The sequence below is a fragment of the Pseudorca crassidens genome, chromosome 18 (assembly GCF_039906515.1).
Source record: "Pseudorca crassidens isolate mPseCra1 chromosome 18, mPseCra1.hap1, whole genome shotgun sequence".
Lineage (NCBI taxonomy): Eukaryota > Metazoa > Chordata > Mammalia > Artiodactyla > Delphinidae > Pseudorca > Pseudorca crassidens.
The window spans coordinates 74056783-74071634 of NC_090313.1; the positions used below are offsets into that span (position 1 = coordinate 74056783).

The 14852-nt window shown below is 40.9% G+C and overlaps 1 protein-coding gene across 9 annotated transcripts in view; it reads right to left on the reverse strand.

Annotated features, from left to right (window-relative positions):
* The window catches only part of MTUS2 (microtubule associated scaffold protein 2), a 494370-nt gene that overhangs the window by 293472 nt on the left and 186046 nt on the right, over positions 1 to 14852 (reverse strand). The window lies entirely within an intron of this gene.

The following is a 14852-nucleotide window of genomic DNA, read 5'->3' on the forward strand; positions in this document are numbered from 1 at the left end:
ATTTGAAATAATAGAACATTATTATAAGTGCATGATCTCAGCACTCCCGTGTCTGAGCCGGGCTCCATGCATAGCTACTGTGACGATCGTCCCAACCCTATGAGAATTCTCTCAATATCAGATAGAACCAGAACATTATCAACACGCAAATGCTCGTTTTTTATAAATTCATTCATTTATTTATTTATTTTTGGCTGCGTTGGGTCTTCGTTGCTGCACGCGGGCCTTCTCTAGTTGCGGCGAGCGGGGGCTACTTTTCGTTGCAGTGTGCGGGCTTCTCATTGCGGTGGCTCCTCTTGTTGCGGAGCACAGGCTCTAGGCACGTGGGTTTCACTAGCTGTGGTGCACGGGCTCAGTAGTTGTGGCTCACGGGCTGTAGAGCGCGGGCTCAGTAGTCGTGACACACGGGCTTAGTTGCTCTGCGGCATGTGGGATCTTCGTGGACCAGGGCTCAAACCCATGTCCCCTGCATTGGCAGGTGGATTCTTACTTAACCACTGCGCCACCAGGGAAGCCCACAAATGCTCTTTAATATGACATTTAAAAGGAAAAAGGGCCAAGCGTCCTGCTATTCTGTATAATTGTCCTAGTCGAGCCATTTAACAACTTTCACTGCAGCCACATCTACTGTGAGTGCTTGTTCTTACACTACAGTCAGGCAACTCTTCATTATCTACTGAAAGCTCCACCAGGTTGCAGATTAAAATTAAAATGGGCTATCTGTAAAAAAAATTCAAGGTCTAAAAAATCAGTGAAGAGTCTACATATTAGAAAGCATCTACGTGTGGAAATACATCAAGAACCAACAGATGCCAGGCTGGGCCTGCAGTGCCCTTTCCTCTAGCAGCAGCTCCCCCGAGAGTGAGGCCATGGTCACTCGTATGTCCAGGTGATGGCAGAATCTGTACAACTGTGGTTTCCTGACGTCTAGGTCAGGACTAGGAAGGGGAGGAATCAGGTGAGTGCAAAGGGAAGAGGGGACAGGGAGCTGGTGCTGCGAATATTCCCAACTCAGGTCTGTTCTAACGCTTGGAAAAAAAATGTTCAACTAGGACAAAGAAGAAATAATCACTGTTTAACGAGTAATATTGGCCCCTCTGTATCAGAAAGTAAATGTCATGTCAATGCCTTAGAATTATTGTTCTCTGCTTCTCTAAAAGACATAAAGTTATATGAAGTAATAACTAAAAATATGTATTACTGGGTTTGTAACAGACATGGATGTAAAAAGGAGAAAGATGGAATAGAGCTAAATAGGAGTAACATTTCTGTATCCCACTGACATTAGTATAAATATTACGTAGATTCTGATAATTTAAGATGACATGGTAAGCCCAAGAGCAATCAGTAAGAAGATAACTCAAAAAAATATACTGAAAAAAATCACTACAGGAATTAAAATGCTACCTTGGAAAATACTTACTCAGTGCAAGAGAAAGCAGTAATGAGTAGAGAAACAAAAAAGACATGAGGCAGACAGAAAACAAATAGCAAAATAGCGCATGTAAATCCAACTACATCAACAGTAACATTAAACGTGAATGTACCAACCAATCCAGTCATAAGGCAGAGAGTGACAGACTGGATGAAAAACAAGACTGAAACATATGCTGTCTGCTGGACAGACATTTTAGATTCAAACATACAATTAGTTTAAAAGCAGAAGGATGGGAAAAGACATATCATGCAAAGAACAACCAGCAGAAAGCTGGAGTGGCTATACTGATGGCAGAAAAAACACATTTCACAACAAGAAAGAGATAAAGAGGGATATTTTATCATGATCCAAAGTCAGTAAATCAGGCAGATACAGCGGCTGTAAATATATATACATCTAAAACAGGGTCCCAAAATACACAAAGCAAAAGCTTACAGAATTGACAGGAGAAATAAACAATTCAAAATAATATTTGGAGACTTTAATACCCCACTTTCAATGATGGAACAACTAAGCAGAAGATCAACAAGGCAACAGAAGACAAACACTATAAACCAACGAGACCTACAGACATGTATAAAACACTCCACCCAACAGCAGCAGAATATACATGCTTCTCAAGTGTACACAGAACCTTCTCCAGGATAAACTAAATATTAGGCTATAAAATAAGCATCATTAAATTTAAAAAGATTGAAATGATACAAGTGCATTCCTTTCCTGTTTCTTTTCTGTTTTTTGCTTGTTTCTGTTTTTTCATCTAACGTTCCAACGAACGTTCAGCCCTGCAATACACACAGATTCAGTACTTTCATTGCTGAGACAGTTTATGGTCATTGCCAATCTACCATTGTCCAACTTACCCTCCCTGACCTTTAACAGCAGAATTAGGGCCCAGCAATACCTTGGCAGAGACAGGTGCTGGTGACATAATCGAGTAGCATCAAGGTCTGAATACATAGGAGATGAGACTCTGTAACAAAGTAATGACACCATTTTTCTTGTACCTGGTTTTGGAACACATTGCTATTGACTGTACTGTATATTTGAAATCAAAATTGTCCATCACAACTCTGCTCCTCTGAGCTAGTCCTACCCATTCACATTCATTATGCACAGCAACTGGAAAGAAAAGCCATAAGAAATTCACCTCCATTTGACAACATATTAAGATCCTTGTGGGTTGCACTACCATCAACTACATTCGGCAAATTCCTGCTCCCTGGATTTCTGCCCATTTTTGAATCCTGCCCCTGTCTCCTTAAACATGTCACCTGTGATTCCCTGATACTCCCTATCCCTTCTCAAAGGACTATGGTTGACTCAGCTCTGTAGACCCCCTTCTCTGTAGATGCCTGATATCAAGCCTGTTCAGCCTAGTCAAGTTGACTTTAGCCTTACAAGGGTTATCTATGATTTATTTCCATGCTTGGGTTACACAGGACTGAATTAGTTTCTAAGTACAAGCTCTAATTCTCTCCAGAAGTGAAATGTTAATGGATTTAAGTGGTGTTAACACAACTCTAAACACACGATAAAATTTCATAGAAGTAAATATACATGTACAAACACACACACACACACACACACACACACACAGAGGAGTGCCTGTAAAAATGAGTGAAATCAGACTAAGTTCTGTAGTCTAGTTAATCGTATTGTCCCAATATTAATCTCCTGGGGTTTTTATTCCTTTTTTTAAAATTTTTGTTGCTTATGGGAAGCAACTAAAGCAGTACTTAGAAGGAAAGTTATATCTATAAATGCCTACATTAAAAAAGGAGAAAGATGTCAAATCAATAAAGCAACCTTCCACCTAAAGACATTGAAGAAAGAAAAGAGCAAACTAAACCTAAACCAAGCAGAAAGCAGGATATAATAAATAAGACAATGGAAATAAATGAAACTGAATGGAAAAACAATAGAGAGAATCAATGAAATCAAAAGTTGGTTCTTACAAAGATCAACAAAGTTGACAAACCTCTAGCTAGACTAAACAAGAGAAAGGGAAGACAAATTTTTAAATTAGGAATGGAAGAGGGGACATCACAGCTCATTCTTCAGAAACAAAAATAATTATAAGGGAATATTAATGAACAACTATATCTCAACAAATTAGATAATCTAGTGAGACTGAAAAGTTCCAGAAAGACACAAACTATGAAGACTTACTCAAGAAGAAATAGAAAATACACCTATAACAAAAAGATGGAATTCATAATTCAAAAACTTCCCAGAAAGAAAAGTCCAGGCCCAAATGTCTTCCCTAGTGAATCATGTCGGACATTTAAAGAAAAATTTATACCAATTCTTCACAAGTTATCCAAAAATGGGGGGAGGGGTGAAGAGAACACTTCCAAACTCATTCTGTGAGGACAATATTACCTTGATACCAAAACCAGACAAAAATATCAAGAGAAAAGAAAACTACAGACTGATATCTACTGTAGATGCAAAATCCTCATCAAAATACACCTGCAGGGCTTCCCTGGTGGCGCAGCGGTTGGGAGCCCGCCTGCCGACGCAGGGGACGCGGGTTCGTGTCCCGGTCCGGGAAGATCCCACATGCCGCGGGGCGGCTGGGCCCGTGAGCCGTGGCCGCTGAGCCTGCGCGTCTGGAGCCTGTGCTCTGCAACGGGAGAGGCCACAACAGTGAGAGGCCCGCGTACCGCCAAGAAAAAAAAAAAATGTAGGGTACATTGGGGCTTCCCTGGTGGCGCAGCGGTTGGGAGTCCGCCTGCCGACGCAGGGGACGCGGGTTCGTGCCCCGGTCCGGGAAGATCCCACATGCCGCGGAGCGGCTGGGCCCGTGAGCCATGGCCGCTGAGCCTGCGCGTCCGGAGCCTGTGCTCCGCAACGGGAGAGGCCTCGACAGTGAGAGGCCCGCATACCGCAAAAAGAAAAAAAAAAAAAAAAAAATATATATATATATATATATACAGCAAACTGAAACCAGCCACCTATAAAAAGGATTATATGCCATGACCAAGTGAGATTTATCCCCAAAATGAAAGACTGGTTTAACATGGAAATCAGTCAATGTACTTACATTAATAGAATAAAAAAAAACCCCACACAATTATCTCAATAGATGCAGAAAAATCACTTGACAAATTCCAACAGTACTTCATGATAAAACACCTAACAAACTAGGAAAAAATGAAAATAATCTCAACCTAATAAGGGTATCTAGGAAAAACTCACAGCTAACATCATACTCAAGGAAAACAGACTGAATGCTTCCCCCCCAAATCAGGAACAAGACAAGGATGTCTGCTCTCACCACTTCTATTCAACATTTTATGGAAGTTTCTAGCCAAGGCAATTGGGCAAGAAAATAAAATAAAAGGCACACAGATGGGAAACAAAAGCAAAACTTTCTCTAGCTATAGACGACACGAACTTGTATATTAAAAAAAAAATCCTATAAAATCTACTAAAAAACTATTAGAACTAATACATGATTCAATACATGAAAATCAATTGTATTTCTATACACTTGCAATGAATAATCCCAAAACGAAGTTAAGAAAATTTCACTTACTATAGTAACAAAAAGAATAAAATACTCAGGAACTGTAATAAAGGGTCAGACTCTCTTTTTTCAATGTTTGATTGATCACAGCTGTCAACTTTCAAACGCTGCACCCACTTCTGTGCTCCCCATGCCCCTCTGTCCCACGTCTGAGAAAGCTGGAAAGAACTTAAGCCCAGTGCTCCCTCCTTTGCCGCTGGGAGGAGATTCAAACTACACAGGCCCCTACCACTTCCACTGAACCCTGCCCCATCCCACCTCTAACCTCTAACAACAGTAAAAAAGAGCTGAGCCAGTGTCCTTTCCTGGCTCTCTCAAGCCATGCCAGGCATGTTTGAGAGGCCTGCCGATCTCTCCCCAGAGACCTCAATTATGTGAGTAATGAACTTCCTCATACCCTCTTGCTTTGTGTATGGCATCATCAGTCTTGACATCCAAAACAAATTGGGGGTGGGGGTCCCTCCTACTGAGACAGGCTGGGACCTGGGGCCCTTTGCTGCAGGGCTTGTACCTGGACACACATTCCTCAGGTAACAATACAAAGAAACGATAAGGGACTAAAAATAACTGTGTGCATGTGCACTTGGGGCAAATCATAGACAAGAAGACACAGAAAGACCCAAAAAACCCAACTGCCACTTCTGAAGAGCTGGGAGCAAAAACAGGGTGTCGGGAGCCAAAGCACGGGACTGTGCATGCCCTCCTGCACTCGACACCACCAAAGGGACGGGCAAAACCCCTAAGTCACCCCTCCAGCCTGACACACCCCTGCTCTTACCCCATATAAGGAACCAGCCAGTCCCTCTTCAGGGAGCGAGCAAGGGAACCTGTGGTGTTCTCGCTCCCCTCTGCTGCAGCAGGGGCCCCAATAAAGCCTTGCCTGAATTTCTTGCCTGGGCTCTAGTCAATTTCTACTGATTGTGGAAGGCCAAGGACCCTGGTCGGTATCACTGCCTCTCCAGGGTGGCCACGACAATAGGTGCTGTGATCAGGATACTGAGACAGTGACCACCACCACAGGGAGTCTTTCTTCTCGCCTTGCTTACTAACTAGCTCTGCTGACTAATAGCGAGCACGCGCTTCATGCTGCTGCTGGCTGGTTAGCTGGTGCTTTGAGCCGTGGGGCTCTGTGCTGCATTAATGAGTCCTACAGAACCTCCGTTACACAGACTTCCCCGACCTAAGGTGGAAGTGTCAGTCATCAATTGGCTTTTAGGAGCAGGATTATGGGATTGGAGTGGGCCTTGGGTCACGTAGCTTCGCCTGGACCTATGTGTACATCTTGGAATGGAGTTGTGACTGATCCCTGGTTCAGGGGAAAGACTACCCTGTCCTATATGCAGGCCCACTGGGTGGTCACTCATGAAAAAGCAGTCACTAAGGGGAAAACAAGACCAAAAAAAAAAGCCATCATGTGAGCGCTGAGGTCTACATTCCCAAGAGCAGATGTCTCAGCAGGACCCTGAAATGTCTCTGCTGCCGCCTGTACCTCTGTCAGAAATCCTGATCTCAGGGTTATACAGAAAAACACCCACGGCGTCTCTGGGGACAGCAAAGGAGTTAATTCAAACCCTACTGAAGCCCAGGGTCCTGAAATCTTATAAAGCAACCACTGCCACGGGGAGGCCCCACCCCAGACGATGCTGAGCTGAAGCTCTCTGGAAGAACGTCATCAATACAAGCAGATTAGAGAGACACCCCGCCCCCAGTAAAAACAATAAAGGAAAAAATGACTGCGGGTGGGTGGAGGGGGAAAGAGAGAGAGAAAGAAACCCGCATTATTCATGAGACACAAGGTAGAAACAATACAAATGTGCATCAACTGATGAATGGATAAACAAGATGTGGAGGGTCAATACACTGCAATATTTTTCCGCTACAAAAAGAAAGGAACTACTGATACACGTTATAACATGGATGAACCCTGAAAACATTAAGGCAAGTGAAAGAAGCCAGACACAAAAGGCTGCACACAGTATGATTCAATTATATGAAATGTCCAGAATAGGCAAATCTATAGAGACAGAAAGTAGGTTAGTGCTTGCCAGGGGCTGGAGTTTGAGGAAATGGGGAGGGCCTGACAACAGGCATAGGGTTTCTATGAAAATGTTCTAAAACTGATAGTGGTGATGGTCACACAATTGTGTGAACAGACTAAAAACCACTGAACTGTATCCTTTAAAAGGGTGAATTCTATCTACTATATGAATTGTGTCAACACAGCTGTCATATTAAAACAAAACTTTTTTTAAAAAGAATAAATCTTGTCTTCAGTTCAGGAACAGGCTTACACTGAGCTGGAGCAATGATGACATTCCCAATCTCTATCAGTATCTTCAACTTCCAAAGGGCCTGTGACAGACAGAGGACTCGGTCTGTCGTCGTGAGTCCTCCACAAAAACCCCTTCTAACCGGCAGATGGAAGAAATGTTCTCTACAGCAGATCAAAGACCCTTCCAGATGAATATGACCATAATGGGGAAATTAAATAACTTTGAAAATTAATGAAGATTTTAACAAAAAACCTCTAGGATCAAATATTCAAATCCCATGCAAAGGAGCTTACGTGGCTCACTTCTTTTATTTTTATCAAGGCTCTGTATTCTGTCAAGATTTTGCCCAAAAAAAGATACAAATTCCTGTGTGAACAACAAAAGGGATTTTGCTGCTATTAAGTGCTTAAAAGATGTGTTGCTCTTTCAGAGTAATACCGTTTTTCTTTTGAAAGATGAATCCTCTGAAGAATGCACATCTTCACATTTAGAGGAAACATGAAAAGCTGTATTTATTCTCACCGCTTTTCCTTTTGTATTGATTCTCCTTTAAAAATGACTTTGTAATGCTAGAATACCTCAATCAACTAAAATCAGATTACAGTGCCTTATGGTTCAATACTGTATTGATAAAGGTCCATCCATCATTGTCCAACATTCTTGACATCTGAGGCAGTAAGATAAAAACTTTAAGAATGTAAATGGGGAGTCAAGATGGTGTACTAGGAGGACACAGAATTCGCGTCTCCTCACAATGAGGGCACCTACCATGCACCGGGGGGGGGGGACCACGGACACCTAAGGCGATGGGAGGAAACCCCAGCGACCAGTGATCTCTCCTTTTGGCTTGTTCCCCACCCTCTCTTTTTTTTTTTCTTTTTTCTGTTGTGGTTTTATTTTACCTTGTTGCAGTTGTTTCAAATAGTTTTATTTTTCCTGATCTTTCTAATCTTATTTTGATTTTTATTCTTTCATATCATACTGCTACTTTTTTTCTTTCTTCCTTCTTTTTTTTTTGCGGTATGCGGGCCTCTCACTGTTGTGGCCTCTCCCGTTGCGGAGCACAGGCTCTGGACGCGCAGGCTCAGCGGCCATGGCTCACGGGCCCAGCCGCTCCGCGGCATGTGGGATCTTCCCGGACCGGGGCACGAACCCATGTCCCCTGCCTCGGCAGGCAGACTCTCAACCACTGCGCCACCAGGGAAGCTCTCTTCCTTCCTTTTTTTTTTTTTTTTTAATGCGCCACAAAGCTTGTGGGATCTTGGTTCCCAGGCCAGAGGTTGGACCTGAGCTCCTGTGGTGGGAGCTCTGAGTCCAAACCGCTGGAATAACAGAGAACCTCAGATCCCAGGGAATATCAATCAGACTGAGGCCTCCTGGAGGTCCTCATCTCAGCAACAAGACCCAGCTCTATCCAACTACCTGCAAACTCCACTGCTGGACGTCTCAGACCAAACAACCGGTAAGACAGGAATACAGCACCACCCATTAAAAAAAAAAAAAAAAGAAACAAAAAAACACTTTGTTACAGATGAAGGAGCAAGGTAAAAACCTACAAGACCAAATAAATGAAGATGAAATAGGCAACCTACCTGAAAAAGGATTCAGAGTAATGATAGTAAAGATGATCCAAATTCTTGGAAACAGAATGGGGAAAACACAAGAAACATTTAACAAGGATCTAGAGGAACTAAAGAGCAAACGGTGATGAACAGCACAATTACTAAAATTAAAAATACTCTAAAAGGAATCAATAGCAGAATAACGGAGGCAGAAGAACGGATAAGTGAGCTGGAAGATAAAATAGTGGAAATAACTGCTGGGGAGCAGAATAAAGAACAAAGAATGAAAAGAACTGAGGACAGACTCAGAGACCTCTGGAACAACATTAAACACACCAGCATGCGAATTATAGGGGTCCCAGAAGAAGAAGAGAAAACGAGAGGGTCTGAGAAAATATTTGAAGAGATTATAGTCGAAAACTTCCCTAAGGTGCGAAAGGAAATAGTCAATCCAGTCCAGGAAGCACAGAGAGTACCATTCAGGATAAAACCAAAAAGAAGCATGCCAAGACACATAGTACTCAAACTATCAAAAATTAAATACAAAGAAAAAATACTGAAAGCACCAACGGAAAAGCAACAAATAACATACAAGGGAATCCCCATAAGGTTAACAGCTGATCTTTCAGCAGAAACTCTGCAAGCCAGAAGGGAGTGACAGGACATATTTAAACTGATGAAAGGGAAAAACCTACAACCAAGATTACTCTAGCCAGCAAGGATCTCATTCAAATTCGACAGAGAAATTAAAACCATTACAGACAAGCAAAAGTTAACATAATTCAGCACCACCAAACCAGCTTTACAACAAATGGTAAAGGAACTTCTCTAGGCAAGAAACACAAGAGAAGGAAAAGACCTACAATAACAAACCCAAAACAATTAAGAAAATGGTAATAGGAACATACATATCGATAATTACCTTAAATGTAAGTGGATTAAATGCTCCAACCAAAAGAAACAGACTGGCTGAATGCATACAAAAACAAGACCCGTACGTATGCAGTCAAGAGACCCACTTCAGACCTAGGGACACATACAGACTGAAAGTGAGGGGATGGAAAAAGATATTCCGTGCAAATGGAAATCAAAAGAAAGCTGGAGTAGCAATTCTCATATCAGACAAAATAGACTTTAAAATAAAGACTATTATAAGAGACAAAGAAGGACACTACATAATGATCAAGGGATCAATCCAAGATGCATATATAACAAATGTAAATATTGTTTACCTAACAGAGGAGCACCTCAATACATAAGGCAAATGCTAACAGCCACAAAAGGGGAAATCGACAATAACACAATAATAGTAGGGGACTTTTAACACCCCACTTTCACCAATGGACAGATCATCAAAAATGAAAATAAATAAGGAAACACAAGCTTTAAATGACACATTAAACAAGATGGACTTAATTGATATTTATAGGACATTCCATCCAAAAACAACAGAATACACTTTCTTCTCAAGTGCTCATGGAACATTCTCCAGGATAGCCCATATCTTGGATCACAAATCAAGCCTCGGTAAATTTAAGAAAACTGAAATCGTATCAAGCATATTTTCTGACCACAACGCTATGAGATTGGAAATCAATTACAGGAAAAAACTGTAAAAAAACACAAATACATGGAGGCTAAACAGCGCACTACTAAACAGCCAAGAGATCACTGAAGAAATCAAACAAGAAATGACAAAATACATAGAAACAAATGACAATGAAAACACGACAATCTAAAACTATGGGATGCAGCAAAAGCAGTTCTAAGAGGAAAGTTTATAGTAATTCAATCTCACCTCAAGAAACAAGAAAAGTCTCAAATAAACAATCTAACCCTATACTTAAAACAACTACAGAAAAAAGAACGAAGAAAACCAAACGTCAGTAGAAGGAAGGAAATCATAAAGATCAGAGCAGAAATAAATTTAACAGAAATGAAGAAAACAATAACTAAAAGCTGGTTCTTTGAGAAGATAAACAAAATTGCTAAACCCTTAGCCAGACTCATCAAGAAAAAAAGGGAGAGGGCACAAATCAATAAAATTAGAAATGAACAAGAAGAAATCACAACTGACACCACAGAAGTACAAAGGATTATGAGAGACTACTACAAACAACTATATGCCAATAAAATGGACAACGATGAAGAATGGACAAATTCTTGCAAGGGTACAATTTTCCAAGACTGAACCAAAAGAATTAGAAAATATAAACAGACCTATCACAAGTACTGAAACTGAAACCATTAATTAAAAATCTTCCAACAAACAAAAGTCCAGGACCAGATGGCTTCACAGGCGAAGTCCATCAAACATTTTGAGAAGAGCTGACACCCATCCTTCTCGAACACTTGCAAAAAATTGCAGAGGGAGAAACACTCCCAAATTCATTCTACGAAGCCACCATCACCCTGATACCAAAACCAGAAAAAGATATCACAAAAAAAGAAAATTATAAACCAATATCACTGATGAACATAGATGCAAAACTCCTGAACAAAATACTAGAAAAACAGAATCCAACAACATATTAAAAGGATCATGTTAAACACCATGATCAAGTGGGATTTATCCCAGGTATGCAAGGATTCTTCAATATATGCAAATCAATCAATGTGATACACCACATTAACAAATTAAGGAATAAAAACCATATGATCATCTCAGTAGATGCAGAAAAAGATTTTCACAAAATTCAACACCCATCTATGATAAAAACTCTCCAGAAAGTGGGCATAGATGGAACCTACCTCAACATAATAAAGGCCATATATGACAAACCCACAGCAAGCATCATACTCAATGGTGAAAAACTGAAAGCATTTCCACTAAGATCAGGAACAAGACAAGGATGTCCACTCTCACCACTCTTATTCTACATAGATTTGGTAGTCCTACCCACAGCAATCAGAGAAGAAAAAGAAATAAAAGGAATACAAATTGGAAAAGAAGAAGTAAAACTGTCACTGTTTGTCGATGACATGATACTATACAAAGAAAATCCTAAAGATGCCTCCAGAAAACTACTGGAACTAATCAATGAATTTGGTAAGGTTGCAGAATAGAAAATTAATGCACAGATCTCTGGCACTGCTATACATCAACAACGAAAAATCAGAAAGAGAAATTAAGGAAACAATCCTATTTACCAATGCAACAAAAAGAATAAAATACCTAGGGATAAACCTGCCTAAGGAGGCAAAAGACTTGTACTCAGAAAACTATAAAACATGGATGAAAGAAATCAAAGATGACGCAAACAGATGGAGAAATATACCATGTTCCTGGATTGGAAGAATCAATATTGTGAAAATGACTGTACTACCCAAAGCAATCTACAGATTCAATGCAAGCCCTATCAAACTACCAGTGGCATTCTTTACAGAATTAGAGCAAAAAATTTTACAATTTGTATGGAAACACAAAATACCCCAAATAGCCAAAGCAATCTTGAGAAAGAAAAACGGAGTTGGAGGAATCAGGCTCCCTGACTTAAAACTATACCATAAAACTACAGTAATCAAGACAGTATGGCACTGGCACAAAAACAGAAATATAGATCAATGGTACAGGATAGAATGCCCAGAGATAAACCCACACACATACAGTCACCTAATTTATGACAAAGGAGGCAAGAACATACAATGGAGAAAAGACAGCCTCTTCATTAAGTGGTGCTGGGAAAACTGGACAGCTACATGTAAAAGAATGAAATTAGAACACTCCCTAACACCATACACAAAAATAAACTCCAAATGGATTAAAGACCTAAATGTAAGACCAGACACTATAGAACTCTTAGAGGAAAACATAGGTAGAACACTCTTTGACATAAATCACAGCAAAATCATCTTTTTTGACCCACTTTCTACAGTAATGAAAATAAAAACAAAAATAAACAAGTGGGACTTAATGAAACTTAAAAGCTTTTGCACAGCAAAGGAAACCATAAACAAGAGAAAAAGACAACCCTAAGAATGGGAGAAAATATTTGCAAATGAAACAACAGTCAAAGAATTAATCTCCAAAATATACAAACAGCTCATGGAGCTCAACATCAAAAAAACCCAAACAATCCAATTAAAAAATGGGTGGAAGACGTAAATAGACATTTTACCAAGGAAGACATACAGATGGCCAAGAGGCACATGAAAAGATGCTCAACATCACTAATGATTAGAGAAATGCAAATCAAAACTACAATGAGGTATTACCTCATGCCAGTCAGAATGGCTATTATCAAAAAATCTAGAAACGATAAATGTTGGAGAGGGTGTGGAGAAAAGGGAACCCTCTTGCACTGTTGGTGGGAATGTAAATTGATACAGCCACTAAGGAGAACAGTATGCAGGTTCCTTAAAATTCTAAAAATAGAACTACCATATGACCCAGCAATCCCGCTATTGGGCATATACCCTGAGAAAACCATAATTCAAAAAGAGTCATGTACCACAGTGTTCACTGCAGCACTACTTACCATAGCCAGGATATGGAAGCCACCTAAGTGTGCATTGACAGATGAATGGATAAAGAAGATGTGGCACATATATACAATGGAATATTACTCAGCCATAAAAAGAAACGAAATTGAGTTATTTTTAGTGAGGTGGATGGACCTAGAGACTGTCATACAGAGTGAAGTAAGTCAGAAAGAGAAAAACAAATACCATATGCTAACACATATATATGGAATCTGTGAAGAAAAAAAAAAAAGGTCATGAAGAACCTAAGGGTAAGACGGGAATAAAGACACAGACCTACTAGAGCATGGACTTGAGGATATGGGGAGGGGGAAGGGTCAGCTGTGACAAAGTAAAGAGTGACATGGACATATACACACTACCAAATGTAAAGTAGATAGCTAGTGGGAAGCAGCCGCGTAGCACAGGGAGATCAGCTCGGTGCTCTGTGACCACCTAGAGGGGTGGGATAGGGAGAGTGAGAGGGAGGGAGACACAAGAGGGAAGAGATATGGGAACATATGTATATGTATAACTGATTCACTTTGTTATAATGCAGAAACTAACACACCATTGTAAAGCAATTATACTCCAGTAAAGATGTTAAAAAAAAAAAAAAAGACTGTTAAAGGAAGGAGGACAGGGACTGATCTGCTGAGCAGAGGATGAGTTGGGATATGTCAGGACTAGAGGTATGGAAGTCAGCTGGGGGGCAGCAGATCAGGAGAGAAGTCCGGACATTCTGGGAGCAGGGATGGAGTAGATGTATTCAAGTTACAAAATCAGCAGGTCTGGCTGACTGATTAGCTGGGGGAGTGGTAGGAAGGTGGGAGGGTGAGTAAAGAGAAATCTTCTTTGTTGTAGGAATAAGAAAAGGCCGACATCCCTGAGAAACCTCCAAGGGAACCACTGTGGTTAAGCCATGCCCCACTGGGGTCATGCACACCTGAAGACACAGCAATGTGTAGGGACTCTAGGAAGATCCTTCTCACTGCAGAAACAACAGAAGCACGCTGTGGTCAGAAGAGCCCCGCGGAAGGCTCTCCTGCAGAGCGGCTGCACCGCCTGTGGGCCACTCCCTGTGAGCAGCAAAGCAAACCCCAGCAAGGCCCAGGGTGGATGCGCGGCACCTCAACGGGTGAGGCTGCAGAGGGACGCAGGGGGCTTAGACCCCGTGCTTTTGCTCCCTTCATTACAGGTGTGTCTGTCCACAATCCGGGAATGATGATCAGGGGAAAAACTTAACTGAGATTGCTGGCTCACTGGCATTATTTAATATCCAGGCTGGAAAGGGAACTAGTGAAAGTTTTTTGTTTTGGTTTGGTTTTGTTAATGTTTCTGGAGTTGCAAAGAGATGGGTCTAAAGGTAAAAACAGAACTCTGTGCTAAATGAGCAATAAATCATCTGCAAAACCAAATAAACCTATGTATGCAGTGTGTCTTTAATGGAGGCCCAAATCTTGAGTTTTACTTCCTTATAATTATCTAAAAAATTGAGACTAAGCATTTTTGCGTTATCGGAGTATAACCGGGATCTGAGCATCTGCATTTGCATTTCTGTTTAGATCTTGTTATCTCACCTA